Source organism: Bufo bufo, chromosome 2, assembly GCF_905171765.1.
Source record: "Bufo bufo chromosome 2, aBufBuf1.1, whole genome shotgun sequence".
Classification (NCBI taxonomy): Eukaryota; Metazoa; Chordata; class Amphibia; order Anura; family Bufonidae; genus Bufo; species Bufo bufo.
The window spans coordinates 23,245,597-23,272,167 of NC_053390.1; the positions used below are offsets into that span (position 1 = coordinate 23,245,597).

General features: G+C 45.8%; 1 protein-coding gene and 1 long non-coding RNA gene across 3 annotated transcripts in view; one reads left to right on the forward strand and one right to left on the reverse strand.

Annotated features, from left to right (window-relative positions):
- The window catches only part of LOC120991124 (zinc finger protein 585A-like), a 2,129,672-nt gene that overhangs the window by 19,988 nt on the left and 2,083,113 nt on the right, over positions 1-26,571 (reverse strand). The window lies entirely within an intron of this gene.
- Positions 1,746-26,571, forward strand: part of LOC120991176 — a 42,311-nt gene continuing 17,485 nt past the window's right edge. The window contains exons 1-2 of one of the 2 annotated variants that reach the window (XR_005776517.1): positions 1,746-1,807; positions 25,091-25,215. This is a non-coding gene — a long non-coding RNA (uncharacterized LOC120991176). Of the gene's footprint in view, positions 1,808-24,025; positions 24,106-25,090; positions 25,216-26,571 lie in introns of those variants that run through there. The other variant, XR_005776518.1, reaches the window with a different exon arrangement.

Sequence of the window (26,571 nt, forward strand, 5' to 3'; positions counted from 1 at the left end):
TCTCTCTGGCTGAGCAAATCGTAGCTTCTAGAAACTTTTCCAGGACCTTCCTCTTTAGAGCTGTGCAGCCCACGTCGTTTTAGGACCTGCGATGATGTCACTAACCATGTGACTCATTTCAGCCAGTCATGTGATCAATGCTCAATGTCTTATTAACAGCATACTGAGTCCATCTGCTGGGCATTTCAGATAACGCAGCCGGTGTAACTTCACAGGGTTACATCCATATCAGAACATCATCTCATAAAGCAAGCATGTCAAACTCAAAGGCTAACATGGGCCAAAAAAACTAAATTTAAGTTTATGTGGGCCGCATCAAAAAAAAAAAAAATTTTTTTACAATATAATGCAGACGGATCCGTTCTGAACGGATCCACCGTCTGCATTATATGAGCGGATCCGCTCTGAACGCAAGTGTGAAAGTAGCCTTAGGGGCGAGAACCTGGGATCTTTCATCCCTTGTCCTATTCAGCTCTATCAGGGTGAATAGGACTTCACACTGTCCCTGCTGCTCTGTGCTTTGTGCACACAGCATCAGGGATGTTACCATGGCAACCAGGGCTTCTGTAGCGTCCTGGCTGCCATGGTAACTGATCGGAGCCCCAGGCTTACACAGCTGGGGCTCCGATCAGAAGCTGCCACTGCACCACCAATGAGGGGGAGGGGAGAGGTCCCTGTGGCCACTGCCACCAATGATTTTAATACTGGGGGGGTTGAGAGGGGCTGGCGCACTGTGCCACCAATGATTTTAATGGGATGGGGGGTTGAGGGGGGGGGGCACACTGCACCACCAATTATAAATTACCCCTTTATACAGGAGGCTGGTACTGGCAGATCAGCAGTTAACCCCTCAGGTGCAGCACCTAAGGGGTTAACTGCCTCTGATCGCAGCTCCCTGTCAGCGGCAGGGTGCCGCAATGCGATTCTGCTGCCGGCACCCGCCTCCTGTATTGTGTTAAAGACTGACTTTCACTATCAGGCCACACAGAGCGGCGCCCAGCGATGTCCCAGCACTCACCATTAGTTCTGTTCGCCGCTCCGTTCGCCTGCAGTGCTCCATTACTGTCTCCTCTCCTGCTCCACATGCTGCTGATTACTATCGGAGCGATGGGAGGAGACATCAGCTTCACTAGTGGGCGTTCCTTCTTCCTGGCTGTAGCGCTGTCCAATCGCAGCGCAGGGAGAAGGAACGCCCACTAGTGAAGCTGATGTCTCCTCCCATCGCTCCGATAGTAATCAGCAGCATGTGGAGCAGGAGAGGAGACAGTAATGGGGCACTGCGGGCGAACGGAGCGGCGCCCAGGACTAATGGTGAGTGCTGAGACATCGCTGGGCGCCGCTCTGTGTGGGAAATGGGAATAGTCCTATCATTGGTGGCTCAGTGCGCCCGCCCCTCCTCCGCCCCTCTCTCCTCATTGGTGGCGCAGTGCGCCCGCCCCCCCTCCCCCCCTCTCCTCTCATTGGTGGCAGCGGCAGCAGCACAGGGGGAGGGAGGACAGCTTCCTTCTCCCCATGCTGCTGAGAGAACATGAGCGCGCCGATAGCAGCGCGCTAATGTTCAGAGATACTAGACTGCCGGGCCGCAAAGATATTCATTGCGGGCCGCATGCGGCCCGCGGGCCGCATGTTTGACACCCATGTCATAAAGTGTCCTAGACCTCTCCAGAGCCCATACATTGTAGGCATTACCCAGCAGCAGATACTGGGCAGGTCCTCAGCTCTGGCAGTGCAGCAGATACTGGGCAGGTCCTGGTCGGTAGTCAGGGCTCTTGTTCTCTCTGGTATCAGCCATTCCTCCAGCCTGCAGGTAAGATGAGCTGTGAGGAGACAGTGTGGTGGAGAGCTCAGACATGTCACCTCTGGAGATTCTCCTCCATTACACACAAGGAATCCTTCTCCGCTCCTCATCTTAGTATGATGGGGGAAGTAGTAGTGGGGATCACTGGCGTAGCTATAGGGGTCGCACCTAAGTCAGGGGGGCCCCTTCAAGCCAGGAGGGCCACAGTAAAGCCGTACCTGTGGGCGGCGCGGCCCGCAGCCAAGTTGCTAACTGAAATCCCATAGGGGACGGAGCGGAGGCTGAGAGGCGAGCCCTGCGTGCACTGTGAGGAGGGGAGCGGCTTCAGGTCAGGAAGAGCAGTGAGCAGCGGTGTGCTGCTGACCGCCGGGTCTGGTTGCCAGTGAGACTGCACTGACTCTGTTCCAGCAGAACCTCTGCCTCTGAGCAGATGAGGAATGCCGGTAATCACTCACCTCCTCACACGGTAGATGCCATTTCCTTGCCAGCTGGGCACAAGGACGGTTAGTGCAGCCCCACATTCAACACTCATTTACATCTCTATAAAATCCTTTCAGCCCTATAGGACAGGTATATTGCGGACATGCTTGCGGCGATCTAGCCGTGCATGTCCGCATCTCTATAGCCCCAAACCTGGTGACAGAATCCCTTTAAGCACTGGAGATAACGGCTTAGTAACACAAAGCTTTAGAAGTGAGGCATTTCACCACTTTAATGCAAGTTATAATCACACAATTGTAGAAAGATATTGTGAGAAACTATTCCCTACACACTTAATGCTGCGATTGAAAGAGTAAATGATCACAGTCATTGAGCAATGAATTGTTTTTACCAAATTCTTTGGAAATCAGGAAACAATTAAGTCTCTTTCACAGGAGCGGATGACCTGCGTGGAGTCCGCTGTGTGAAGTGTGTCAGGCCCCGCTCCGGACAGCAGAGACACGGAGCAGAGACACCACTGACCGCGCTCCGCGCCTCTCTGTGACCTCTTAACTACAAAGTCACAGTGAGATGAAGTTTTAGAAGAAAAGACCGGCACTCACTGTTATCTTCTTGCGAACTTAGGCTTTATTCCTCACATATAAGGTACAATTCTGTGACGCGCGTTTCGGCTCACAATCCGAGCCTTTCTCAAACAGATATGGCATATACACAGTACCACATGCACTATTTAAATAGACCGCCACGGCGGAAGTGACATCAGGTCATCATAGTAATCAATTAACAAAAAGAAACCGAAACGCGTGAGAGAACGGCCCAACTGCAGCAGCATCAATCAAGACAACATTACTTTATCATGTGTGGAACTCTCCAAAAATGGAACCAAAGTCGGATGATGCGGTCGGGGGTTCATCCCGTTTTCTGAAAAGATAAAGAAAAAGACAAATAATTCTAACAATAGATGAGCAATAGAATTGGAGATTACAGGAAGCGATTGAGATCGTCCTCCCGATTCAATCCCTTGGGTTCAAGTGTCTGCAGTGTATGAATCCAATGCGCTTCACGCTTTTTTAACATTTTAATCCTGCCTCCTCCTCTGCGCGGTTGCGGCAAATATTCAATGATCTGAAAGCGCAATTGTGCAATATTGTGGTTGCAGCGATCAAAGTGGTAAAAGTAAATTCTTTTTGCGTATTGTTTAGAAAAGCGATCCTTCATCCGCATAGAAGTCTCTCCTATATATAGGAGTCCGCACGGACATTTCTATAGATACACTATAAAATGACTCCTACATGTGAAGAACCCCTTAACGGGTGTGGCGAACCCAACCTCGCCACTGGGATTTGGAGAGGCCTGTTTACCAGCCTCTTGCCCCAGGATTATGGGCCATACTAACTTTTAAACCCCTGAACCTATTCAAGTGAATTTTGGATAGGTTTGTCCCCAAGTTATACTGTTTTTAAATTGATGTAATTTTAATCACAGATTGAACAAAAACCTGTTCAAGGAATAGTATAGTAGAATGTGGTCAAAAACACAGGAATTCACAGCAATACCATCATTCTAAAATGTAACTTTTAATGTTTATGTATAAAAAAGTCAATACACCCTTATAATTATAGATAATTAGAAAAAGAAAAATAGAAAACGAAAAACAAATCTAGGGTCAGATGTATGTACCTATTGTAAGGTATAAGCAATAAGGTTAGTAGGTATTAATGGGGCCTACTGGGAAGATACCCCTAATTCTGACCCTAATGTAGTAGCCCTGCCTAGATACGGAATAGCCGCCCCGATAGGGGCGATCCCGTTTCTCGTACCTCCTGGTGTCCCTGGTATGCCCCTATCAGGGATGGATACCTGTAAAGGGGAGGGGGACCCTATAGGAATGCCTGGGCTAATCTACACAAAAAAAAATTAAATAAATAATTATGTAGAATAATTACCCAAAATTAAATGACAGACAACACCGTAATAATGAATGTAAAGAAATAAAGTGAAAAGTCAAATGTCCAATAACGTCCCTACGCGTTTCGCCTGGTTGGTGTCAGGCTCATCAGGGGACATATTTGACAGAAGAGTACCTGTCACCAGAGATAATCACCTGAGTAATACAGATATTTCTATAAACATATACATTTATTTTGTTTTTCTATTTATCTCTTTTATGATAACCATAGAAACATAGGCACAAATGATAAAAGTAGGCCAATAACAAAAAATACTGATCAATCAATTTATAAGAAGATCAAGACTACTGCGCCAGGAGACATAAGATATATATAGAATTGATCCAAGAAAACCCAGAACCATTCACATGTCTCGTGCTACAGGCAATAGCCCGACTGGGATATATCGGTTCAGATATCCAGATATATAATCGTCAGTCAAAAACAGTAGGACTCTGCCCAATAGTTAACACCAAACCACAGATAAATCCAGTAATGCAAGCCAGATGAAGATAAAGATACAACTGATACAACTAACATCTATGGCATAACTGCATTAGTGATTAAGCTCAATAAAAAATACCCCTCCACATCAAACAAATGTGGCCGCCACTATCAATGTTGAGTGGTATAAGATAGTTATGGGGCGATACTTGCGTGCCCTTTCATGGCTGGATGGGTGGGCCAGTGGTGGTGTCACAAAATCAAGGTGCCGATATTGATGGCGGCATCATGATGACCAGAAAACGATCGAGTCCGGCAGGTAGGCGGCGGGACACTGCCAGCGTCTCTGCCTTTTAAAATGTTACTCCTTCCGGGTGTCGGGTCACGTGGGAGACCCACATGATGTTCTTTATGTGGGTCTCTTATGTGGGTCTCTTTATCAAGCTTGAATCCCAAGCTTGATAAAGGCAAGGACTGGGATAACCCCTCTGTTTAAACCGATCAAAAAGTTTGGTTGCTTCATGTGTAAAATTTTTGCTATCTGAACAGTTTCCTCGAACTCTTAAGAACTGGCCCTTTGGGATGCCCCTTTTAAGGGGGGTGGGATGAAAGCTCTCCCAGCGTAAGAGACTATTGGTCGAAGTCTTTTTTCGTGCCAGGTTGGCGTCTGACGTCAGACGCCGGTGACGTGACCATGTGATCCGCTAATAGGGATGGGATGATTCGCGTCTGACATCATGTGATGACTGTGCCGGTCATGTGATTCTCAATCCCGGCCGGTCACATGATCGTTAGGTAAAAGCGATTACATAGCGTATCCCAACTGGCATTCAGGGGAAGCGGAGCCGGAGAAAGGATAGACTAGCTGATAGATGATGTTTGTGTATGTCCCACTATGTTCTGTCTTGGGCCACATATATAAAATTAATTATAAAAAGGTAACCATTAGGATTGTTAGATATATATCTGTACAGGCTTACCAAGTCAATCAAATAATGCATAAGTGCCCAATATATGGATTAATTAAATTACACAAGGGTGATTGGCAAATATACAGTCGGGGTCCAATATAGAGGAAACTGCCCCCAAATTGATAATCATTATGATGTATTGGATATGATGATCCTCAAAAATAAATAAATAGGACGTCTTAAATAAAGCACGCAAAATCAATGGAGTCATTTAAACCCGCTGGTGTTACAGTATCTAACCTAAAAATCCACCTAGATTCCTTTTGTTTTAACAATTTGTCTAGGTCCCCACCTCTTTTGGACATTTTTATTACCTCGATCATCGAAAAATGTATGGTTTCAACAGATCCTGCGTGTTTATTCCATACATGTCTTGAAATTGGTTTATCGCGTTTATTGCGAATATCCCCGATGTGTTCAAGGATTTGTTTTTTGAAAATCCTCTTCGTTTTACCTATATATTTAAGTCCACAGTCACATTGAGCCATATAAATTACCCCAGAGGTATTGCAGTTAGCAAAATTACGTGCATAGTAAGTACGATCTCCTAGGCTGTTAGAAAAGGTTTTACCTAAGGAAATAAATGCACAGACTTTGCATTTGCCACACTTGAATGTGCCCATCTGTCTATTGGACAGCCACGTGCTTTTTCTGGGGGCTCAAAGTGACTGTGGACTAATGTGTCGCCAATATTGCGCCCACATCTATAGGTCAAAGCCGGATTTTCAGATAGTACCTGTGTTAGATCAGGATCAGTTTTTAGTAAAGACCAATACCGGTTTAAAATGTCTCGAACCTGTTGGGACTCTGAATCAAAAGGTACCAACAATTCTTATTGGTTCTTGAACATTTGTTTTCTTGATTTGTGGATGTAATAGAGTCGTACGATCCCTCGAGTTAGCCCAATCCCAAGCTTGATAAAGGCAAGGACTGGGATAGCCCCTCTGTTTAAACCGATCAAAAAGTTTGGTTGCTTCATGTGTAAAATTTTTGCTATCTGAACAGTTTCTTCGAACTCTTAAGAACTGGCCCTTTGGGATGCCCCTTTTAAGGGGGGTGGGATGAAAGTTCTCCCAGCGTAAGAGACTATTGGTCGAAGTCTTTTTTCTAAAATGGGTCGTTTTAATATAGTTCTGTTCGTCTCTTACTAGACAGACATCAAGAAAATTAATAGTTTTACGATGTATTTCAAAAGGGAAAAATAAACCAATATGATTCGAGTTGAGTATGTCCATAAATTGCTGAAACTCACTGACTGTCCCAGACCATAGAAGAAAAATATCGTCTATGAATCTGGACCAGAGTGTGATAAACCTGGTCCAAGATGTCATAGATTCACAGAAGACAACTGTGTCCTCCCACCAGCCCAGGAGTAGGTTGGCATACGTGGGTGCACAGGGGCTACCCATCGCAGTACCCCTGAGCTGGTGGTAGAAGCGGTCTTCAAAAATAAAATAATTATGTGTCAAAACAAAATTAAGAAGCTGAAGGGTAAAGTGATTATGTTGGTACAAATCCACGGATCTAGAGTCTAAAAAATATTTAACTGCTGATAAGCCCTTGTTGTGAGGGATAGAGGTGTAAAGGGCTTCTACATCTATTGACGCGAACCAGCTGTCAGGTTCTATGATGACCCCTTCAACTCTTTGCAGTAGATCAGTCGTGTCCCGTAGATATGAAGGGAGTGTGGACACAAAGGGACGTAGGACTTTGTCAATATATACACCGGCATGATGAGTTGGACTCTCAATACCCGATACCATGGGACGTCCTTTTATTGGGCTCGTGCCCTTGTGTATTTTTGGAAGCCCATAGAACGTCGCAATTTTGGGGGTGGTAGGTAATAGATATTCAAATTCTTTCCGGTCAATACACCTATTTTCCAGGCCTTCTTGTAAGATCTGAGATAATTCTATCTGAAACCTGTCAGTTGGATCCCCCCTCAGAACTAGATAGTTGTTTTTATCCAAGACCAATGAGAGGCACGTATCTTTATATTGTTGTAGTGAAAGGACAACAATATTCCCCCCCTTATCCGATGATTTGATAATGATGTCCCTATTTATACTCAGATTTCGTAACACGGTCATTTCTGCTGAGGTGTAATTTTTATCAGAGGTGGTATGGACTAGTTTTTCTAGGTCCCGTATGACTGATTTTAAAAAGATGTCTATGTTTGCATCGTTCAATGTTTTGGGTGGCATCTTGACACTTATATTTCTCAGGGCGGTGAAGGGGCCCTGACCCTTCGGTCGTTCATTTTCCTCCAAAAGATGTACAAGGGTATCAATACCCTCTAGATCCCCCATTTCTACACCAAATTCCTGACATCTATGTTTATCTGATGATACAAAGATTTTATGCCAGCGTAATTTCCTAGCAAAAAGTTGTATATCCTTAATCCAGTCGAAGCAGTTAAATCTCGTAGTTGGTACATATGTGAGTCCTTTCCTTAGTATTGATATCTCGTCCCCAGACAAGATTTTCCCTGATAAATTTATAATTAGGGTATCATCTGTAGATGACCAGTCTATTTTTTGTTGATGTGCGACTGGGTTGGTTGACGGTCCCTTAGCACATATGTGTTCGGTTGGGTTTGGTCTAAAAAAGCTACAGTGGTGGTTGTGGGGGGCCCCATTAATACCTACTAACCTTATTGCTTATACCTTACAATAGGTACATACATCTAAATTGATGTAAGTTATATGTAAGGACAATGTAAACTCACAAAGTTGTAACAATTTATAATAAGTGTAACTTGTCAGCTTGGGAGGAATATGCTGGGTTTGTTTCTATTGTGCCATTGTCCCATTGTGTGTTTAAATGGTGATGTCTGTCCTGTTGTATCCACATGTGTATTGGCGATTTCCCTTTGTCCTGAGAGATAATTGGATTGCTCCTCGGTTGTCTCCGGGACAGAGAGGAGGAAACCATGATGCATTGTGGGGATATGTTGTATCTGTCCTGTGTCGCAGTTTCCCTTCTGGTCCTCTGGGGGCGTGAACGATTGGTTGCTGTACTTACATTGTATGTGTTGTAAATTACTGATTGGTTGTATTTCAAAACCCTGTGGGCAGTACTATGTTTGTGGTTTATGAATAAAAGAGGCTGTACTTGAAGTACAGTCAGACCACTGCTTGACCCTCATTGACCCTCAACACGGAGCCTTGTCTCGTTATTGGGGGGATCCGCTGTATGCGGTTAGAGACTGATTGCCAGGAGTGTAAGCTGATTCCTGTTCGTCTGCTAGCAGCTATTCGTGAGGTTCCAGTTTGGAGTGCTATTTTGTATCCAGTTCGGGGGTTTGGTGTTCTGCAGTAGCTGTGCCTGTCTCTCAGAAAGGGGCATATCGCCTAAACGGATTTTAACCCCTTGTCTGCTGAAACGGTCCGTTACAACGGGAAACTGCTTTCCTGTATGAGGAGGGGGGGGGGGGTGAAAAAAATTCCCCTCTAATCACACTTGAACAGTGTATACATCCCAAGCAGGGAAATGTACCCTTTCTTGGGGTAGACAAAGTCTGTTGTCGCTTTTCAATTTGACTGCTGCCCACGTCAGCCCGTACCACCATGTCGCGAATATTCTTATTGCGTTTAGAGCAAATTAAAGGAGGACTCTTAAATTCCTCCTCAGAGGGATATGCCCTGGACAAGATGTTCCAATGTCGATTGAAAATAAGCCTGCACTTGTTAACCCATGGGTGATACTTAGCAACAAATGGTATACGTGGCTTTTTTTCTTTTGTAGAAGCCAAAGGGGTAACCTTATTCCTCTTACTATGCAGCAGTGAGGTGGGATAGCCCCGACTCTCAAATCTCGCTGACAATTCTTGTAAGCGGTTTTTCTTAACCCCTGCACCAGAAACAATCCTACGGACCCTCTGAAACGGAGAATGGGGCAGTGCTTTTTTGACGGTAGGAGGGTTATTACTCGAGTAATGAAGGAGAGAATTCCTATCAGTGCTCTTAATGTATAAATCAGTCTCCACTGCTCCATTCTCACCTTTAATCACGAGGGCGTCCAAAAAATTACTCTTATGGATGTCATAGTGCAGCGTAAATTGAAGTTCAGGCCATACAGAATTTAAATAATCTGAGAAGTCACGAAGGGATCGAATGCCGCCTCGCCACATGCAAAACACGTCATCGACGAATCTTCACCAAAAAATACAATGGAGTTTAAACAATTCATTATTGTAGATATGTTTTTCCTCAAACCATGACATGTAAGCATTTGCGCATGGCGGTGCGGCATTCGAGCCCATCGCGGTCCCACAGCACTGTCGATAGTACGTATCTTGAAACAGAAAATAGTTTTCATTCAAAATAATCTCAAGTAGCCACAGAAAAAATGGTTTCTCACGTTCTGTGTGAGAGGAGAAGGACGACAACCACTCTGCAGCCCGTATGCCCTTAGAGTGAGCGATAGAAGTCTACAAAGAACAAACGTCAAAGGTGACCAGTAAATCACCATCCTGTAACGCCAGGTCTCGAACCTCATGTAGAAATTGATTAGTATCAAGCAAGAAAGATGGCGTCATAACCTTCTCCAGGAGAATCGCTGGTGGAGATGAAATGGAATCGGTCAACCTGATCAGTGAGATAAAGTTGTCACCGTGATTTTGTAGTAAAAAGGTCACAGAGGCACGGAGCGTTATCAGTCGTGTTATTGCTCCATATCTCTGCTGTCCGGAACAGGGCCTGACACACTTTCACACAGCGGATTCCACGCAGGTCATCCACTCGTGTGAAAAAGCCCTTAGGGTTAACATGTGCTTGACATGTCCTCCGTTTGCTGTCAAGCACATCTGTACATAATGATGGATATAGCTGAACATTCTTGTATTAGGTCAGCCATAAAAGGAGACATTTTTTGTGATGCTCATTTCCAATTACTGTATAGTTTGTGGCTTGTACTGGAATAAGCTTGTAAAGTGCTGAAGTAAGCCATGAACTTGACAAAAGAGATCACAAGAAATCGCTTTAGTTAAGAGACATGCTTCCCAGAAGGTTTACAATTGTCATGTTAGGAAATGAAGAAATTGCATTAAAATGGTGGGCGTACTGGATTCTGTACAGCCAGGAGGCCGTGGGACATTGGCTGACAAAGCCGCATGGGTTCACGGGGTGTGAACTGGGACTTAGGTGAGTCAGGAACTTCATGTTTAGTTGGAGCCCAGACGGGCAGGTGTTTATTTAGTATTATTTATGTTTGGTTTGCTGAGGCACAATAAATGCACTGTTTGGACCTGAAACCTGGTGTCCTGAAGACGATTCTTGTGAGAATGACCCCCCAAGTACAGCGATCCCTTACAACATAGATAGCTGTACACGGGGAGGTGTTATCAGTCATTGATAGCATTCTCTGTGTAAGTGTGTATACATAGAGAGCTGTCAGTCACTGATAGCTGTACACGGAGAGGTGTTATCAGTGATTGAAGAACTGACCCGGCCCCACAGCAAATTTTTTATATGCCCGCCCCCCCAAACTTAATGGACACACTCACCACATACATGGAAACATTCATACACGTACTTACCACATACATGGATGCACTCATACAGGTACTTACCACATACATGGACACACTCATACACACACTTACCACATACATGGAAACATTCATACACGTACTTACCACATATATGGACACACTCATACACGTACTTACCACATACATAGACACACTCATACACGTACTTACCACATACAAGGAACCACTCATTCACGCGCTCACCACATACATGGACGCACTCTGTCCAGTCTCTGTTATACAGGGTTGAGATCAGTCTGCCGAGATAATCCATCTGCGTTTCCATTGTGTTTTCCGGGTTGGTACTGGATGGTAAAGTTGTAGGGTTGGACTGCCAGACTCCATCTCAGTAGCCGGCCATTGTCCCCTGCAACATGTTTTAGCCACACAAGCGGATTATGGTCTGTAACAGGTGTGATCTCCTGTCCGTATAAATATGGAGTCAATTTCTTTAAGGCCCACCCCAGGGCTAAGCACTCCTTCTCCACTGCTGTGTAGCTGACCTGTCGGCGAAGAAGCTTTCTACTAAGGTAGGCGACAGGGTGCTCTCCTCCATCTTCTCCCACCTGGCTCAGTGTTCTGTCCCCACATGAAGGCGAATGAAGGTGTAACTGATAATGACTTTGTGGCTGTCCTACCTTCGTATCCAAGCAGTGGAGCAGACCGGACCGGCAGATGCTCAGGTTAGATGGATCCAGACGTAGACATGAGGATGCAATCAAAAATGGGTTTATTTGTTCCAGAGCAGTTACATACGGTGATGCAATACAGGAATGCAGTAGATGCTGTCAAGTGGATGTCTTTTCTGAGGCTAACTGCTGAGGCTACTGCTGGTCAAAAACTGATGCCTTCACAAGCCAAGGTGTGTGTCTCCAGCCACAAAGAATGCAGCACTGAAAAAGGCTACAGGAAGTGACCAGGCCCAAGGCTGCTAAAACCACGCCCAGAGATAAAACTTTATAGACAACGAACAAGGCATGCAGCATACGAATTCCGGCCAGCAGATGGCAGCAGAGAACAATATATTGAAACAACATAGTAAAGAGAGATAATAATGCAGTGCAGGAATTCAATAAGAAAGGAACAGCACACTCCCCGTCTGAAATTCACTTTGGGGATTTCACTATGACGAATGTCCATAAAATATAAACAACCTGTAAAAGAAAAACATGTTAGAATGCAAACATAGATTAGTCCTGTGTTCCAACTTGGAATGGAGAAGATCTGCGGAGCTAGATACAGTCCTGTTTACCCAGCAGGGACGTTCTCGATGGGTAATATTAAAATTAGTTCGTTGATTGGTCTTGAGAACGTTTTAAGCTCGCCTTTCCTGAAGATCTTCAACTCCACCTTTCTGACCTTGCCATCCTTGCTAGGGAAAACCCTTGAAATTAGTCCGATAGGCCAGTCAATCCTTTCGGTTTGTTGCTCTTTCATCAATACAAGGTCTCCTTCCTTCAAGTTTGGTTTGTTGTGTTGCCATTTTCTTCTTCCTTGAAGAATACTGAGGTACTCCTTTCGCCACCTGTTCCAGAAGTAATCTGCTAGGTATTGTACACGTCTCCAGTGTTTTTGTTAGATGTTGGCATGAGTAAATTCTCCACTAGATATTAGCGTACTCTCCGTTTTTTGGGTAAGTAGAATAGCCGGAGTCAGTATGGCTGGTGTTTCAGGATCCATAGACACTGGCACAAGGGGTCTTGAATTGATAATGGCCGAAACTTCGGCAAGAAGGGTGACTAGAGTCTCATGTGTGAGTCTTGACGAGTTTACATCCATCAGCATAGAATTTAAGATGTTGCGTGAGATGCCGATCATTCTCTCCCAGGAGCCCCCCATGTGGGAACTATGAGGAGGATTGAAAATCCAGGTGCAACCCTTTTCCGCCAACTGATCTTGAATGGACTTGGTGTCGATGTTAAGTTCTCTACAAGCTCCTATGAAGTTGCTTCCCTGGTCGGACCTCAATTGTTTAACTGGTCCCCTGATAGCGAAGAACCGTCTTAAGGCATTGATAAGGCTGGATGTGTCCATAGATTCTATCACCTCTATGTGAACTGCTCGCACGCTCATGCAAGTAAATAGTACAGCCCAACGCTTACTGTTTGCGTGACCGCCGCGGGTCCTGCGTGCGGACACCATCCATGGCCCAAAGACATCTAGGCCAACATAGGTGAAAGGCGGCTCTGTACATAGTCTATCCGCAGGCAAGTCGGCCATTTGTTGGTGTAGTTGTTTTCCTCTTGCTTTACGACAGTGCACACATTCATGCAGTACTTGGGCCACACGTTTTTTCATACCTATAATCCAAAGGCCTGCAGACCGTAATTTGCCCTCAGTAATCTGCCTGCCTTGGTGTTCGGCCCTTTCGTGGTAGTGTCGGATTAGCAAGACGGTGATATAATGTTTGCTGGGAATGATGAGAGGATTTTGTTCGGCAATTCCCAGGTGGGCTTGATTCAAACGACCACCAACTCTCAGCAAGCCAAAACTGTTGATAACTGGATTTAGGTTGGCAAGAGGACTTTTTAAAGGAATCTGCTGTTTGTTGTACAAGCACTTCCATTCTACATTGAAATTCTCCTTCTGGACGTGATGTATTATGAGGTATTCACTATGAGAGATGTTCTCGGCAGAGAAGGGTTTATGGCAGGCATGCCAACCATGACAATCTTTATCTTGGTGAGTATTATGATAACATCTTGCGATGTGCACTAACCTTGCAATAGTTCTGACGAGTCTCATCCAGCTGGAGAAACGTTCAAAGCGCTGACAACCGAAGCTGGCGGTTTGCTTTGTTCCAGTGACTAATGCACTAACTTCAGCGCGGATTTCTGGATCATTATCCGGATCCTGGATGCTGAAAACTTCCTGTACACATTCGTCCGCCTCTTCGAGCAGAAACTCTGGACCTGTAAGCCAAGTAGAGTTAATAAAGGAACCTATAGACATAGGCCTAGTGGCGTGATCTGCTGGATTAAGTTCGGATGGTACGTAGTGCCATTGTTCAGGTTTGGAGGACCTCCTGATTACTAACGTACACATAAAATCGCCTGGTCCGATTGTGGATGTAACCTAAAACGACCTTACTGTCGGTGTAATACTGGACTTCAGCTATGTCAACACCCAGTTCTTGTTGTATGAAATCCGCGATCTCCACTGCCAACACAGTCCCACAAAGTTCCAGTCTGGGAATAGTATGATCGGGCTTGGGGGCTAACTTAGCCTTACCAAAGACGAATCCAACGTGATTTTGGTTGTTGGGTTCTGTCACTTTCAGATAGGCAACCGCTGCGATGGCGTCCGAGAACACGTGGAATTCTTTCTTTAGGCTAGAGGAAAGTGAGGTTTTAATATAGCATCTCGGGATGTGGATCTCATCCAAGGCACACAAAGATCGCTTCCAGGCTTCCCATTTTTGCTCTTTCTCGGAGGGAAGTGGGGTATCCCAATCCTTGACTGTTTCAGAAAACTGTCTCAGTAGAGATTTACCTTGTATGGTAATGGGCGCTACAAATCCCAGCGGATCAAATAGGCTGTTTACTACTGATAGGACGCCTCGCTTTGTGAATGGCTTGTCTGCACAACTTATCTGAAAACCGAAGGAGTCAGCCGAGAGATCCCATCTGAGGCCCAAGCTCCTCTGCACAGGTGGACTGTCCGGTCCCAAGCTAATGTCCTTGAATCCTGGTGCATGATCGCCTGATTCGAAGGCCCTCATAACGGCCAGGCTGTTTGAAGCAATTTTGTGTAGTCTAAGTTTAGCTTTGTACAACATACTTTGAGTCCTTTTGAGCAGATCGATAGCCGCTTCTTCAGTCGGTAGTGATTTGAGTCCATCGTCTACGTAGAAGTCCTTTTCTACAAAGTCTCTGGCGTCTTTACCGTACTCGGATTCTCCCTCTAATGCAGTGCGCCGAAGGCCGTAAGTTGCCACGGCAGGTGAAGGGCTGTTTCCAAATACGTGTACCCTCATTCGATATTCTGCCATCTCTGCGTTGGTGTCATTATTCTTGTACCACAGAAACCTGAGGAAATTCCGGTGGTCCTCTCTGACTACGAAACAGTGGAACATCTGTTCAATGTCAGCGGTGATGGCAACGAGCTCTTTTCTGAACCTCATCAGCACTCCAACTAGGTTATTCGTCAGATTAGGACCTGTGAGAAGGACATCATTAAGAGATACACCTTGATGTTTGGCACTTGAGTCGAAAACAACCCTAATTTGATTAGGTTTCCGTGGGTGATACACTCCAAATGAAGGCAAGTACCAGCACTCGTCATTCTTCCCTAAGGATGGAGCTGGTTCTGCATGGTTGTTGTGGAATATTTTGTCGATTAAAGGCAACAATGTGTTCTCTCATCTCGGGCTTACTGTTCATGGTACGCTGAAGAGAGTTAAATCTAGACAGAGCTTGTTCCCTATTGTTCGGGAGTCTCACCCTGGTAGATCGGAAGGGTAATGGAGAAACCCAGTGATTGGTTTCGTCTTTAAGGAACTCATTGTCCATTATCTTGATAAATTCTCTGTCCTCTACTGACAAAGCTACTTTATCATCGTCCTTGCTTGTGCGAAAGACTAATCTTCCCAAGTTGTCGGCAAAGGGAGGAATGTCGTCAGGTGGTTGTATGAGGTCTGGAGGCTTCTCTTTCACCTCATAGTGATGAGGGCAAGGCTTAATGCAAGTTGTGCGTCCATCTCCACGCACGTACGTTTTGAATGAGCGGATTTTTGGTTGATCCAAGCATACATTTCCTATGACTACCCATCCCAAGTCCAGTCTCTGGGCATATGGTGCATAGTCGGGACCATTACACTGTTGACGCACCTTGTGTACCCTTAGATTGTCTCTGCCAAGCAGGAGTAGAATCTCGGCGTTGTTGTCCATAGGTGGGATAACATTGGCTAGGTGCCTTAGGTGTGGATGGTGAAATGCAGCTTCCGGGGTAGGAATTTCATCCCTATGGTTGGGTATTTGATCGCATTCGATCAGCGTCGGTAGAGGTATTTCCGTATTTCCACTGACGGAACAAGCGATGAATCCTTGTGCCCTCCTGCCGCTAGTCTCTATGCGACCCGAGCAGGTGTTTAAGATGTAGGGTTCTGACGGTCCCTTTATACCAAAGGCTTCAAAGAATTTAGGTCCTGCTAGGGAGCGGTTGCTTTGGTCGTCAATGATGGCATACATTTTTACTGCCTTTTCTGGCAGCCCCTCCGGGTAGACCTTGATTAGGCATATACGGGCACAACATTTCTCACTCTGGCCCTCCCCACATACGTCCAAGCATGAGCAGGAAACAGCAGTGGCTGTGTTAGCGTGGTTCTGGGGCTCCCCGCCATGACTTTGAGCAGGACTGGTGGTGACAGCAGCAGGTGAATCCCTTGTGAGTGGAGTTGGGTGCATAGCTGAGACATGTCTTTCACTATGACACTCCTCACACTTGATAATGGATTTACAGTCCTTAGCCATGTGCTCCAATGAAGCGCAGCACCTGAAGCATACCCCAAGCTCGGTGAGGACTTTCTTGCGCTCCTGTATGGTTTTGGATCTAAATCCTCTGCATTTGTTCAGCGAGTGTGGTTTTTTATGAATGGGACATTCACGATTGAAGGCCTTGTCTCCTGATGAGGTAGTGTACTGTCTACCAGTGGGTACTGCAGATGATGGTAGGTTAGTCTTTCTAACATTCACGCTGCTCTTAAAGTCTCTGTGTTTATGCACAATACTTTCATACCTTGATGATGGTGTCACTGAAGCTGTAGTATTGAACTCCAGGAAGTCGAGGCTGGGGTCATTCCTCATCTGGGACTGTTCATCGATGAATCTACAGAAATGAATAAATGGGGGGAAAGGTGACGTCATGCACTCTTTTGTATCTTGAGACTGATGCCGCCCACTTCTCTTGCAGGCTGTATGGTAGCTTCACGACAATTGGGTTCACCCCATGGGCTGTATCCAGGTAGCACAGCCCGGACAGACGAGGGTCTCTTTTGGCAAGCTCCAGTTCCATGAGCAAATCACTTAAATCCTGAAGCTTGTGGACATCCTTGAGACTGATCTTGGGGACGTTCTGCATTCTCCTGAATAGTGCCGTCTCTATTGCTTCTGCACTGCCAAAGGTGCGTTCGAGTCTCTGCTAGGCTGCAGCGAGACCTGCTTCTGCTTTTCCCACATAGACAGTTCTAAGGCTCTTGATGCGATTTGTGGAGCCTGGGCCCAGCCAGTTGATCAAGAGGTCGAGCTCCTTCTCTGCAGTTAGGTTGAGGTTGGCGATGGCGACTTTGAAGGTTGCCTTCCAGGCTCTGTAGCTCTCCGCACGGTCATCAAATTTTGAGAGACTGGTGTTAATTAGCTCTCTGCTCACCATAAACCTGGCAAACTCAGACATATCTGATTTCTCACTGCTTGTTGCCATGACAACTTGTGATGCCCCTGGGGCGTATAGGCTGCGTGGCGTGAAAGGGTGAGATGCTTCCGGGTAGAATGATGTTGCTGCAGGGTTGAGCTGTGGTTTAGCCTCTGTAGGTTTTGATGACTGCTGCTTAAGCTGTGGAGGTAGGCCAGGAAACACCTGGTAGCCATCTTGCTGTAATAACTGCCCTTGAGAGGGCGCGTCTGGGCGACTGTTATTGGGTTGCTCTGGTGCTGTGGGTATCGCTGCCACTGCAGGTAGAGTTGACTTGGAGGTTTCAGTGTTTGCTTGGACAGTACTGCACACTGGGGGTGGTGCAGATAACTGTTTCAGTACATAGTCGCTGGTGCGATCAACTGGATCGTCTATCTCCTCTGGCGGTAAGCAGACTGAATCAAAGCCTTGGCTCAATGCTTGCTCAAGTAGTCTTACTTTTGCTAATGCGATTTCCTCTTCCCTCTGTGATTCAAGGATCTTTATTCGAGCCTCTGCTTCCGCTTCTGCCCTCTTGGCTTCTGCCTCCGCTTCTGCCCTCTTGGCTTCTGCCTCTGCTTCTGCCCTCTTGGCTTCTGCTTCTGCCCTCTTGGCTTCTGCCTCCGCTTCTGCCCTCTTGGCTTCTGCCTCCGCTTCTGCCCTCTTGGCTTCTGCCTCCGCTTCTGCCCTCTTGGCTTCTGCCTCCGCTTCTGCCCCCGCTTCTGCCCTCTTGGCTTCTGCCTCCGCTTCTGCCCTCTTGGCTTCTGCCTCCGCTTCTGCCCTCTTGGCTTCTGCCTCCGCTTCTGCCCTCTTGGCCGCCGCCGTCTGTGCTTCTGCCCTCACAAGGACTTCTTTTTCGACGAAGGAACGCCTCACTTTGTATTGCTCTGCATTTATGCGGGCCTCTAGTAATCTGTCGCTCAGGGTGGAGCTTCTAGAGCATGATTATCTATAGGACCGCGAGGAATGTTTGGATGAATGCGATCTGTGTAATCTAGTTTCTTGCAAATGAGAGATGCGGAGTTCCACTTTATCTTTAGCATCCAGCACCATGGCGTCTCTTTGTCTGTCTATTGATTCTGCCTTGCACAATTCTGACGGGGCTTCTTCTATATTAGAGTCTTTTAGAAAGGTTATATACCTTGTGGACAGTCTCTTGTATCTTTCATGGGCTGCGTTCAGCCGCCCGATGGTAACTTGTAAGCTGGTGGCATCGCCTGAGGAGGACTTAAGTTCTGATATGAGGGAGGAAACTCGTTCCCATAGCTCTTCCAGGTTGTCACATAGCTCATCTTTCATGGTGTGATAGTTTTCTGGGATCGTTATAGTTGGTTTGAGAGAGCGCCTTGGTCGCGTGACTTGGTCTGCTGGAAGTGTGGGTTCTACCTCCAGCTCTTCATAATGATCAGTATCAGGTTGCATTTGCTTTGTTTCATCACCGGGGAACTGTACGAGGTCCTTTTCGGCCATTTTGATTTAAGGTGCGCTGTCTCTTTAAGAAAATGAACTTTTGAATTGGGGGCTGAAAATTGCAGTGCGGCTCAGATGAGGCACCCCGATGAGGTTCCCAAAGTGTTTTGAGTGAATTGCAGGGTTTTTGTTTGAGGGAGGCCCCGCGTGTGTGAACAGTTCTTATATCAAGCGGGCAAGTTTTAACATAGGATGTAGAAAGTGGCTTGGCGAGTAGTGGAGGACTTCCAGGCGAGAGTATATCTACTGCGGACACGCCGTGCTTCCCCTTAGGCTTATGGGATATGCACTGTTGCTGGGCAGATTTGCTGGGAGTGGGCCTGTTGCAGGGGAGGTTCCTGAGTGTGGCACTGGACTCTGAGGGAACCTGTAGCTGGGCATTGGACATTCAGACTGATATTGACTGGGTATAAGGATTTAAGGCAGTTTTTGACTGTTCTGTCCCCACATGAAGGCGAATGAAGGTGTAACTGATAATGACTTTGTGACTGTCCTACCTTCGTATCCAAGCAGTGGAGCAGACCGGACCGGCAGATGCTCAGGTTAGATGGATCCAGACGTAGACATGAGGATGCAATCAAACGTGGGTTTATTTGATCCAGAGCAGTGACATACGGAGATGCAATACAGGAATGCAGTAGATGCTGTCAAGTGGATGTCTTTGCTGAGGCTACTGCTGGTCAAAAACTGATGCCTTCACAAGCCGAGGTGTGTGTCTCCAGCCACAAAGGAATGCAGCACTGAAAAAGGCTACAGGAAGTGACCAGGCCCAAGGCTGCTAAAACCACGCCCAGAGATAAAACTTTATAGACAACGAACAAGGCGTGCAGCATACGAATTCCGGCCAGCAGATAACAATATATTGAAACAACATAGTAAAGAGAGATAATAATGCAGTGCAGGAATTCAATAAGAAAGGAACAGCACACTCAGAACTGCCCCCAGTCCTAACATTGAAGCATCTGGGTCTCCAGAGTTGATGAACTGGTCCGTTCCATTCTACCTTGGGCCCTGGTCGTCACGGGGTGTGCAGCTGCTGTAGAGGTGAGAACGTAGGCAGAAGTGAGGGGGCCCAAATCGTTGACCAGAAGGACTTCTGCAGGTAAGGTATCCATTATGCCAACTTGTACTACACCGGATCCGGCTCCCCAGTCTAGGTGAGCATGTGCAGTAGGTAGGCGAAATACGGCTCCCCCAGCCACTCGAGCAACTACGGGTTGGTCCGTACGCTTATGGGCTGGAACCAAGTGCCTCTGTACCAGTGTAATGGTAGCCCCAGTGTCCCGTAATCCTTGGGCGACCTGTCCGTCAAGTTTGACCTCTTGTCGGAATCAATAGTCCTCTATGGCTATGTGCTAGACACCTGTAGACCCAAAGAGTCCTCTATGAATATGTGCTAGACAGCTTTAGACCTCAAGAGTCCTCTATGACTATGTGCTAGACAGCTGTAGACTCCAAGAGTCCTCTTTGACTATGTGCTAGACAGAAGTAGATCCCAAGAGTCCTCTATGTGCTAGACAGCCGTAGACACCAAGACTCTTCTATGATTATGTGCTAGACAGATGTAGACCCCAAGGGTTCTTTATGGTTATGTGATAGACAGCTATATTCCCCAAGAGTCCTCTATGGTTATGTGCTAGACAGCTGTAGACTGCAAGTGTCCTCTAGGACTATATGTTAGACAGCTGTAGGCTCATAGAGTCCTCTTTGACTATGTGCTAGACAGCTACAGACTCATAACACACTTCTCATCTTAGGGCTATTTCAGACCAGAATCTGTAAGGAGGGTATCAGGCTCCATGTGTGACTGTGGCCCTCTCCTCTGGACACTGCTCGTCTTGCAGGAGAGCAGGGCGGTATACTGATTTATAATGCTGTGTGCCTCTGCAGGACCTAACTGCTACAGAACTCTACCCCTAGCTCTATGTCAGTATGATCCAGTAGGTCCTGCAAGGCGAGGATCACAGTCACAGACGGAGTCTGACTCCCTCCCTGCACACGCTGCTCTGAAACAGCCCAGTCCCATATTCTCTCCAGTGCTGAGCCCCGCCCCCACATTCTTTGGTCACATGAATCGGGCAACTATAGGCCAGTAAGCCTGACATATATAGTGGGGATATTAATGGAAACCATACTTAAGGAGAGGATTGTGGAACATCTAAAATCCCATGGATTGAAAGATGAAAAACAGCATGGGTTTACTTCAGGGAGATCATGTCAAACTAATCTTATTGATTTTTTTGATTGGGTGACTAAAATAATTGATGGAGGAGGTGCAGTAGACATCGCTTATCTAGACTTTAGTAAGGCTTTTGATACTGTCCCACATAGAAGGCTTATCAATAAAGTGCAGTCTTTGGGCTTGGACTCCCATATTGTTGAATGGATTAGGCAGTGGCTGAGGGACAGACAACAGGGGGTTGTAGTCAATGGAGTATATTCAGACCATGGTCTTGTTACCAGTGGGGTACCTGAGGGATCTGTTCTGGGACCCATATTGTTTAATATCTTTATCAGCGAAATTGCAGAAGGCCTCGATGGTAAGGTGTGTCTTTTTGCTGATGACACAAAGATTTGTAACAGGGTTGATGTTCCTGGAGGGATACACCAAATGGAAAAGGATTTAGGAAAACTAGAGGAATGGTCAAAAATCTGGCAACTAAAATTTAATGTTGATAAGTGCAAGATAATGCACGTGGGGCGTAAAAACCCAAGAGCAGAATATACAATCAGTGATACAGTCCTAACCTCAGTATCTGAGGAAAGGGATTTAGGGATCATTATTTCAGAAGACTTAAAGGTAGGCAGACAATGTCATAGAGCAGCAGGAAATGCTAGCAGAATGCTTGGGTGTATAGGGAGAGGCATTACCAGTAGAAAGAGGGAGGCGCTCATGCCGCTCTACAGAGCACTAGTGAGACCTCACTTGGAGTATTGTGCGCAGTACTGGAGACCATATCTCCAGAAGGATATTGATACTTTGGAGAGAGTTCAGAGAAGAGCTACTAAACTAGTACATGGATTGCAGGATAAAACTTACCAGGAAATATTAAAGGACCTTAACATGTACACTGCGTGCAGAATTATTAGGCAAATGAGTATTTTGACCACATCATCCTCTTTATGCATGTTGTCTTACTCCAAGCTGTATAGGCTCGAAAGCCTACTACCAATTAAGCATATTAGGTGATGTGCATCTCTGTAATGAGAAGGGGTGTGGTCTAATGACATCAACACCCTATATCAGGTGTGCATAATTATTAGGCAACTTCCTTTCCTTTGGAAAAATCGGTCAAAAGAAGGACTTGACAGACTCAGAAAAGTCAAAAATAGTGAGATATCTTGCAGAGGGATGCAGCACTCCTAAAATTGCAAAGCTTCTGAAGCGTGATCATCGAACAATCAAGCGTTTCATTTAAAATAGTCAACAGGGTCGCAAGAAGCGTGTGGAAAAACCAAGGCGCAAAATAACTGCCCATGAACTGAGAAAAGTCAAGCGTGCAGCTGCCAAGATGCCACTTGCCACCAGTTTGGCCATATTTCAGAGCTGCAACATCACTGGAGTGCCCAAAAGCACAAGGTGTGCAATACTCAGAGACATGGCCAAGGTAAGAAAGGCTGAAAGACGACCACCACTGAACAAGACACACAAGCTGAAACGTCAAGACTGGGCCAAGAAATATCTCAAGACTGATTTTTCTAAGGTTTTATGGACTGATGAAATGAGAGTGAGTCTTGATGGGCCAGATGGATGGGCCCGTGGCTGGATTGGTAAAGGGCAGAGAGCTCCAGTCCGACTCAGACGCCAGCAAGGTGGAGGTGGAGTACTGGTTTGGGCTGGTATCATCAAAGATGAGCTTGTGGGGCCTTTTCGGGTTGAGGATGGAGTCAAGCTCAACTCCCAGTCCTACTGCCAGTTTCTTGAAGACACCTTCTTCAAGCAGTGGTACAGGAAGAAGTCTGCATCCTTCAAGAAAAACATGATTTTCATGCAGGACAATGCTCCATCACACGCGTCCAAGTACTCCACAGCGCGGCTGGCAAGAAAGGGTATAAAAGAAGAAAATCTAATGACATGGCCTCCTTGTTCACCTGATCTGAACCCCATTGAGAACCTGTGGTCCATCATCAAATGTGAGATTTACAAGGAGGGAAAACAGTACACCTCTCTGAACAGTGTCTGGGAGGCTGTGGTTGCTGCTACACGCAATGTTGATGGTGAACAGATCAAAACACTGACAGAATCCATGGATGGCAGGCTTTTGAGTGTCCTTGCAAAGAAAGGTGGCTATATTGGTCACTGATTTGTTTTTGTTTTGTTTTTGAATGTCAGAAATGTATATTTGTGAATGTTGAGATGTTATATTGGTTTCACTGGTAAAAATAAATAATTGAAATAAGTATTTGTTTTTTGTTAAGTTGCCTAATAATTATGCACAGTAATAGTCACCTGCACACACAGATATCCCCCTAAAATAGCTAAAACTAAAAACAAACTAAAAACTACTTCCAAAAATATTCAGCTTTGATATTAATGAGTTTTTTGGGTTCATTGAGAACATGGTTGTTGTTCAATAATAAAATTAATCCTCAAAAATACAACTTGCCTAATAATTCTGCACTCCCTGTATAGCTTGGAAGAAAGACGAGACAGAGGGGATATGATAGAAACTGCTAAATACATAAAGGGAATCAACAAGGTAAAAGAGAAGAGAATATTTAAAAGAAGAAAAACTACCACAAGAGGACATAGTTTTAAATTAGAGGGGCAAAGGTTTAAAAGTAATATCAGGAAGTATTACTTTACTGAGAGAGTAGTGGATGCATGGAATAGCCTTCCTGCAGAAGTGGTAGCTGCAAATAGTGGAGGAGTTTAAGCATGCATGGGATAGGCATAAGGCCATCCTTCATATAAGATAGGGCCAGGGGCTATCCATAGTATTTAGTATATTGGGCAGACTGGATGGGCCAAATGGTTCTTATCTGCCGACACATTCTATGTTTCTATGATGGTGACATCATCACAGGTCCTTTAACTTTTGCCATGTGGCAGATTCAAAGCAGATCGCTGCCCTCCGTCTTATTGTTACCAGCCACTCCAGCCGCCTGCAGGTGAGGTCAGCTTAGGCTACTTTCACACTTGCGGCAGTGTGATCCGGCGGGTAGTACCATCGTCGGAACTGCCTGCCGGATCCGCCGATCTACATGTGACTGAAAGCATTTGTGAGACGCATCCGGATGCGGATCCGTCTCACAAATGCATTGCAAGAACGGATCCGTCTTGTATCTTTTTTCAAATTTTTACCGGTCTGTGCATGCGCAGACCGCAAGGACGGATCCGGCACTCCGGTATTTTGAATGCCGGATCCGGCACTAATACATTCCTATGGGGAAAAAAATGCTGTTTTTTTCACCGGAGATAAAACCGTAGCATGCTACGGTTTTATCTTTTGCCTGATCAGTCAAAATGACTGAACTGAAGACATCCTGATGCATCCTGAACGGATTAGGGTACTTTCACACTTGCGTTGTTTGATTCCGGCAGGCAGTTCCGTTGCCTGAACCGCCAAACTGTATGCAAACGCCATCAGGCAAAACAGATCCGGTATTTATATTTTTCTCATTTTTAAAGGTCTGCGCATGCGCAGACCGGAAGGACGGATCCGGCATCCTGGTATTTTGAACGGATCCAGCATTCAGGCAAGTCTTCAGTTTTTTTCGCCGGCAATAAAACCGTAGCATGCTGCGGTTTTCTCTTTTGCCTGATCAGTCAAAATGACTGAACTGAAGACATCCTGATGCATCCTGAACGGATTACTCTCCATTCAGAATGCATTAGGATAAAACTGATCAGTTGTTTTCCGGTATAGAGCCCCTAGGACGGAACTCTATGCCGGAAAAGAAAAACGCTAGTGTGAAAGTAGCCTTAGATACACACTGCACTGACAGGAGCTTAGATACACCCGGAGCTCCGGGCTTTTCCCGTCAGTGCAGCTTTATGAGGGTCTGAGTTTTGCGGGATGAGTTGTACTTTTTCTCGGCCTCATTATCGGGGACATGGGACTCACTGATTAACCTTTATTCCTGTTTTTTGTAGACGTCATGAAGAAAACCAGCAATACGAGCCTTCTCCTGAATGAGCCACCAAGGATGGACAGGAAGGAGATCAGCAGAAGAATATTAGACCTCACCTTGGAGATCATCTCCCTGCTGAGCGGAGAGGTAAACTTTTCTAGATTTTTTTATTGGATTCTGTAACAAGTCAGACATCGGGAAGGAGAATCCATAATAGGAAGTGATAGGAAGAGTCCAGGGTCCTGGAGAACGGCCTCCAGACCTTCCAAGTGACGAAGAACCTGAAGATCAGCCCCCAGTATGGTAAGTGATGTGTCATGTGACCAGTGACCAATAGTCATGTTGTAGGAGCCATGAGAAGGTAAGTAGGCACGTTGTACCCAGGAGGGAAGGGCCGGGAACTAGAAATTGAACACTTTGGTGCAGAAACGCACAAAAATCCTCATGGAAATTTGTGCAGATCTTATGTGTTCTCCTGGACTCGTGTACAGGTGGCCTAAGGACTAAGGACGGCTTTTATGCCATTATTATGTCCCATAAATGTTTTGCAATTACTAAAAATAAAATGATACTTCTGCCATATATAAATACCTAACACATGGGGAAATTCTACCAGGGATTTTAGCCAGAGATTATCTCTCATACATCAGTGCTGAGCAGTTAGCATCTCCGCCTTCCATGCAGATGGTCATAGGTTCAAAACCCTGTAGAAAATATACACTGCTCAAAAAAATAAAGGGAACACAAAAATAACACATCCTAGATCTGAATTAATTAAATATTCTTCTTAAATACTTTGTTCTTTACATAGTTGAATGTGCTGACAACAAAATCACACAAAAATAAAAAAATGGAAATCAAATTTTTCAACCCATGGAGGTCTGGATTTGGAGTCACACTCAAAATTAAAGTGGAAAAACACACTACAGGCTGATCCAACTTTGATGTAATGTCCTTAAAACAAGTCAAAATGAGGCTCAGTAGTGTGTGTCGCCTCCACGTGCCTGTATGACCTCTCTACAACGCCTGTGCATGCTCCTGATGAGGTGGCGGACGGTCTCCTGAGGGATCTCCTCCCAGACCTGGACTAAAGCATCTGCCAACTCCTGGACAGTCTGTGGTGCAACGTGACGTTGGTGGATAGAGTGAGACATGATGTCCCAGATGTGCTCAATTGGATTCAGGTCTGGGGAACGGGCGGGCCAGTCCATAGCATCAATGCCTTCGTCTTGCAGGAACTGCTGACACACTCCAGCCACATGAGGTCTAGCATTGTTTTGCATTAGAAGGAACCCAGGGCCAACCGCACCAGCATATGGTCTCACAAGGGGTCTGAGGATCTCATCTCGGTACCTAATGGCAGTCAGGCTACCTCTGGCGAGCACATGGAGGGCTGTGTGGCCCTCCAAAGAAATGCCACCCCACACCATTACTGACCCAATGCCAAACCGGTCATGCTGGAGGATGTTGCAGGCAGCAGAACGTTCTCCACGGCGTCTCCAG